Source organism: Piliocolobus tephrosceles, unplaced genomic scaffold (assembly GCF_002776525.5).
Source record: "Piliocolobus tephrosceles isolate RC106 unplaced genomic scaffold, ASM277652v3 unscaffolded_29896, whole genome shotgun sequence".
NCBI lineage: Eukaryota > Metazoa > Chordata > Mammalia > Primates > Cercopithecidae > Piliocolobus > Piliocolobus tephrosceles.
Window position 1 is genome coordinate 2,467 of NW_022313082.1, and position 5,912 is coordinate 8,378.

General features: G+C 39.1%; 1 non-coding gene and 1 pseudogene across 2 annotated transcripts; both read right to left on the reverse strand.

The window, feature by feature from the left end:
* Positions 1–1,745: 1,745 nt before the first annotated feature.
* LOC111535178 lies at positions 1,746–1,847 on the reverse strand. Its single transcript, XR_002729341.2, has one exon. It is a non-coding gene; the product is annotated as a U6 spliceosomal RNA (small nuclear RNA).
* Positions 1,848–2,358: 511 nt separating this feature from the next.
* Positions 2,359–5,130, reverse strand: LOC111535307 (annotated as a pseudogene). Its single transcript, XR_003308285.1, has one exon. The product of XR_003308285.1 is annotated as a cTAGE family member 8-like (transcript).
* Positions 5,131–5,912: the final 782 nt, after the last annotated feature.

A 5,912-nucleotide genomic window follows, 5' to 3' on the forward strand; every position in this document is an offset into this window, starting at 1 on the left:
CTGTATAATGCTAGCTTTTTGTAGATGCTTTTTATCAAGTGGATAAAGTTTCCTCTATTCCCACTTTATAGAGAGCTTTTATCAAGAACAGATATTGAAATGTGTTAAATGTTTATTATGTATCAACTGATACAATGTAACTCTCCTTCTTTTGTTTGTTAACATGGTGGATTATTTTGATTGACTTTTTGAGATTTAATCAGCCTTGTATTTCTGGAAACAACCCCCCTAGAACATGGGGTACAGTTTTTTAAATATACTGTAGAACTCTGTTTGTTAATATTAAGTTATACATACCTTTACATATGCACACACACCCTCTCTCTCCTGGTTTTGGTATCAGTGTAATAATAGCTTCAAAAAGTAAATTGGGGAGTGTTCTCTCCTTTTCTGTCTTCTGGAAAAGATTGTGTAGCATTGGTGTTAATTTTTTAAAAACATGTTAGAGGCCGGGCGCGGTGGCTCAAGCCTGTAATCCCAGCACTTTGGGAGGCCGAGACGGGCGGATCACGAGGTCAAGAGATCGAGACCATCCTGGCTAACACAGTGAAACCCCATCTCTACTAAAAAAAACACAAAAAATTAGCCAGGCAAGGTGGCGGGCGCCCGTAGTCCCAGCTACTCGGGAGGCTGAGGCAGGAGAATGGCGTAAACCCGGGAGGCGGAGCTTGCAGTGAGCTGAGATCTGGCCACTGTACTCCAGCCTGGGTGACAGAGCGAGACTCCGTCTCAAAAAAAAAATAATAATAAAAAAAATAAAAACATGTTAGAATTCTCCAGTGAAACCATCTAAACCTAGAGATTTCTTTTTTGGTAGTTTTAAAATTATGAATTCTATTTTCTTAGTGGTTACAGAGTTACTCAGATGATCTATTCCTGCATGGTGAGTTGAGTTAGTTTGTGTTGCAGCAGGAACACGGCATTTTGTCCATTTTGTCTAAGTTGTCTAATTTATGTGTGTGGAGTAGTTTGTAATATTCCTTGATTGTCCTTTGTGATGTGTGGTGTCTGTAGTGATATTGCCTGTTTCATTATGATATTTAAAATGTATGTCTTGTCTTTTCCTTTTAATTTCTGATTGAGTTTTCTAAATTCTATCAACCTTTTAACAGAGCTATCTCTTTGTTTCATTAACTATTGTTTTTCTCTTTTAAATGTAAGTGTTTTCTGTTCCTATCTTCATTAATCCCCATCCTCTACTTGCTTTCAGTTTATTCTGCTCTTCTTTTTCTAGGTTCCTGAGGTGGAAATCTATTGCTCACTTGACACTTTTCCTCTTTCCTAATGTATGCATTTATTGCTCTAAGTTTCCTTCTCAGCACTTTGATATGTCACAGTTTCATGTTTATCCAGTCCAATGTATTTTTAAATTTTTCCTTGAGACTTCTTTGTTAACCAATAGACTATTTTGAAGTGTGTTTTTAAATTTTCAAACGTTTAGGGATTTTCGTATCTTTCTTATGCTGTTTTCTAATTGGATTACCTACAATAATTTCTGGTTTTCACCGGCTCTGGATGATTACTATCTCTTTTAAATTTGCTGTGGTGAGTTTTAGGGCCTAGGATAGCTCTATCTTGCCATGTGTTTTGTCAGAACTCAAAAAAAAAAAAAAAAAAAAAAAAAAAAAAAAAAAAAAAAGTGCATTCTGCTGTTGTGTGGAATATTCTGTAAATGCCAAATAGATTCTTTTGGTTAATGACATTTTGAGTTGTTTTATATTCTTGTTGATTTTTTTCCTCTTTTTAAAAATATGAAATATTTCATAAAATTTTGTGTAATCTGTATGCAGGAGCCGTGTTAATCCTGTCTGCATCATTCTAATTTTAGAAAGTCCTGCCAAAGCCAACACTCCTTGCTGATTTTCTGTCTAGTTCTATCAATTATTGAAAACGGCATGAGGAAATTTCTAACTATAATTGTGGATTCGTCTATATCTCCATTCAGTTCTGGCAGTTTTCTTTTTTAAAAAAATCAACTAAAATGTATGTAATTAAGCATAAAGTTACTTTCTCATTTATCTACAACCACAGTGAATACAGTTCTTGGCATGAAGACACAGCCTTTAGAATTTAAAACCTCCCCACCTGCGAGATTACATATATAAAACTCCCACTATTGTTTCTATAGTAGCGGATTAGTTCCCGAGATTAAAATTTATACGATCTAGAAATAATAAAATGGAAATGATTTACTCATAGATTTGTATTTAAATCATCTTTATTTATAAACTACTATACTAAGAACTATAATTCCATTAAACTTCAATTTGAGAAAAGTGTAATCACTTAAGTAACAGCTGTTACTTAAACTGAAAATGAGATCAGTCTAAATTACTTTTGAAGAGAGCAAAAATATTGTCAGGTTTCTTGCTGTGGTTCTGGTTGTTCAGTGGCAGGCTCCTTGGAAGGCAGAATCAACCCTGAAGGGAACTCGCTTCTACCTTCAGAATGTGGGGTTGGGGTAAAATCCAGGTCTTGGGTGAAGGTAAGGAGGAAAACCCCTCAGTGGACAGATGTTTCTCACTGCAAATGGAGCACGTGGTGCGCCTGGGAAATACCTTGGTGGACAGTAATAACCCCGAGACACTCCAAACATGGTTCCTGGAGGAGGTGGGGGGAAAGGAGGTCCTCTTCTCATGAATGGTCCCCTTGTATTCATAGGAAACAATGGACCTCTGATTGGAGCCAGAGGTGGAGGAACGAAGCCGGTGCCAGTTGCTTCATTTTTAGCAGGGAGAGATGAATCAGGCACATTTAAATTACCAGGATGATCTTTGGCATCATTTCTACTGGATTCCATTTCTGAAGGTATTGACCCATCCATTTTATCCAAAGAAGGCACATTAAAACTTCTGAGTTCTGCTGGCCCAGACAGTCCATCAGAATTAGAATAAAATCTGTTTTCCCTTTGTGGAGGAAGCGCTAAATCAGGATATGATTGTCCTGGTGGAGGAAACGTCATCCTACGGTCCTGTTCCCATGAGGATGACAGGGACCTAGTGTCAGAAGGAGCCCTGTGAGGATCGGTTAACGTATCACAGCTTGGTTCTCCTCTTTCATTGGTAATCTGATGGTCCAGAGGATTCCCTGGGCCTCTTAGGCCTCTTCCTCCTCCCCCCGGAAGCACAGGTGAGGGTCTCAGTGGACCCTCCAACACAGTTTGAGGAGTCAGAAAAGCTCTCGTTTCAGATGAAGGCTGACCCAATGGTGAGGGACCACATGGGGAATGCTCTCTGCCAAATGCTGTATTTGAAACATCAGGTGCACAAGGATCTTTTTCTAAAAGTTCAAATTTAAACTCTGTTTCAGTTAATCTTTTTCTGTTGTGAGCATTTTCTTTCCTTAAATCATTGAGGTTTCTTTCAGCAGTCCGAGCTGCCAACCAATTATCATGTCCTTTTTTCTCATAGGAAATAACCTGCCTTTGATAAAAATTAATAGTTCTCTTCAATTCTTCTTCAAGATCTTTGGCTAGCTTTCCATAGGCCTCCAGCCCTTCAGTGGTGTGGCTGATCTTTTTTTCCACTTTAGAAAGTTTCTCTTCTTCCTGTATCCGGGAATTTTCCTCTACTGTCAATTCCCTGTGGAGTTTCATTTCATTTTCTTGATAGAATTCAGTCATTATTTTAAGTTTCTGTTGAAGCTTCTGATTCTCACATTCAAAATACATGTTTTCTGACTGCAAAGATGCTTGTTGAGTCTGAAGATTTTTAATATGCTCTGTAAGCTCTTCCTTTGTTTTATCAACTTCAGATAACTCAATAACAATGTGGTTCCTTTCTCCTTCTAAGGTTTTTAAAGAAACGTTTAACTCAGCAGCATGAATCAGTTTCTTCAAAGCTCCCGTTGGAGGATCATCTAAGTAAGCACCATTTTCCGATTCACCGTTCACTTCTAATTCCAAGTTATCACCATCCATTATGTCCTCTCCCAGCACAGTAGCCTGATCTTTCATCTTTAGCAAGCGTCCAGTCAGAGTCTTGATGTGATTTTCTTTATCATTTAGAACTTGTTCTGCGTGTGCTTTGGAGTCTTCCAATGTTATTTTCTGTTCATTAAGTTCACTCACTTGTTCTTTCCATACTTCAGCTTCTTGCAAAAGCTGCTTCTGGCTTTCCAGAAATTGAGAATTTTCATTCAAAGCATCTTTTATTGCTATCTCGCGTCGTTCTTCACTCATGTTAAAGATCTTGCAGATGATTTTGGCTTCTGCTATTTGTGATTTCAGGGATTTTGACTCATCTTCTAGAGCCTGTATCCTTTTTGAAATATCCGCCATCAATTCATCTTGTTGAGAATGTTTAGATTTCTCTTCTTTGAAGTCTTTTTCTAGACAGAGGATTTCATCCTCAAGTTCAGAATTGGACCTGTTCAGCTTTTCACAGGTTGCCTCCAAACTTCTCGCTTCTGCTGCCGCCTTCTCACAGCTGGCATCCTCTAAAGATGACTCTGCTTCACAGGCTTCGTGCTCTTTTTGAATAAGGCTGAATTTTTCAAGTACTTTACATTTTTCTTCAATTAGTCCAGAAAGCGTTGCAGCAAGTTGTTTTTCTCTTCTCACATAAAGCCAACTCCTAACGGATCTAAAAGCTCTCCACAGAAAAAGGAGAACAGCAAAAAATCCAACGACAGCTGCACATACCACCAGTTCCCACGGAAAACCATAAGGATTCGAATATGGTCTCCTACTTTGAGGCAGTGCTGCCACAACCCTGCGTAGCTCCTCCAGGACCAGCCCCAGATAGGGCTGAGGCGTAGCGCCGGGCTCCTCCATAGCGCCGAGGCTGCTCTGGGGTTTCCGCAGTAACACTGGCCACAACAAGCGGTGGAGAACACGCAGCCTGGGGTCTGGAATCCGAATCCGCACGCGGCAACCAAGCGGAGCGGACCACTGCGGAGCCGGCTGCGGGGGGATCTGGGGAACGCGGGCACCCCACAGGCCTCACAGGCCCATGCTGCACCCCCATCCCCCGGCCCCATTGTTACACTTGACATCCTGAGGCAGCGCAGGTCCGAGTCCCACCCGCCTTAGTTCTGGCAGTTTTCTCATCACATATTTTGAAGCTCTGTTTTTTGGTGAATACACTTTTAAAATTGCTGTCTTCTTCATGAATTAAACCTTTGATCATTATATAATCTCTCTGCTTCTGTTAATTTTCTTTGCTTTAGCTGATATAGGCACTCTTGCTTTCCTTGTATTAATGCTTGCGAATATACCTTTTTTCATCCTTTTAAATTGTCCTGCCCTGTGTTGGTAAATTTCAAGTGAGTTTCTTGTACACAGCATACAAGAAACACATACGAGGGGGTCATACATTTAAATGCACTCTTCTATTATCTGTCTCTTAATTGGTAGACCATTCATAATTAAACGAATTATTGATACTTTAGTGCATAAGCCTGACATTTTTTATTTTTATGTAAAATTTTTTATTTTATCTATTTTATTTTTAATGTAATGCTATACAGCCTTCTTTCTATACTCAAAATTTTAATTAGAATATTACTAAAAATTTCTTAATGATTTTATTTCATGGGAAAGAGACTCGGTGAGGAATGTGAAGTATGTCTTACAAGTATTTCTCATTTTGCAGGACACTGGGTGTCCCTCTCCCATGAATGATCATTGGTGTGGTTTATCTTTATGCTTTGCGAAAACAAGTCTGTAGTATGTTACTATATTCTGCTATATAAAGATACTCTTCAACTTATGATAGGATTATGTTCCAATAAACCCATCAGAAGTTGATACTATTCTAAGGTGAAGATGCTGGGGATTTTTGTTTTTGTTTTTGTTTTTAAATGTAGACTCTTGTCGTGTTGCCCAGGCTGGAGTGCAGTGGCTATTCTCAGGTGTGCTCATAGTGCACTATATTCTCAAACTCTTCGAGCTCAAACAATCCTCCTGCCTC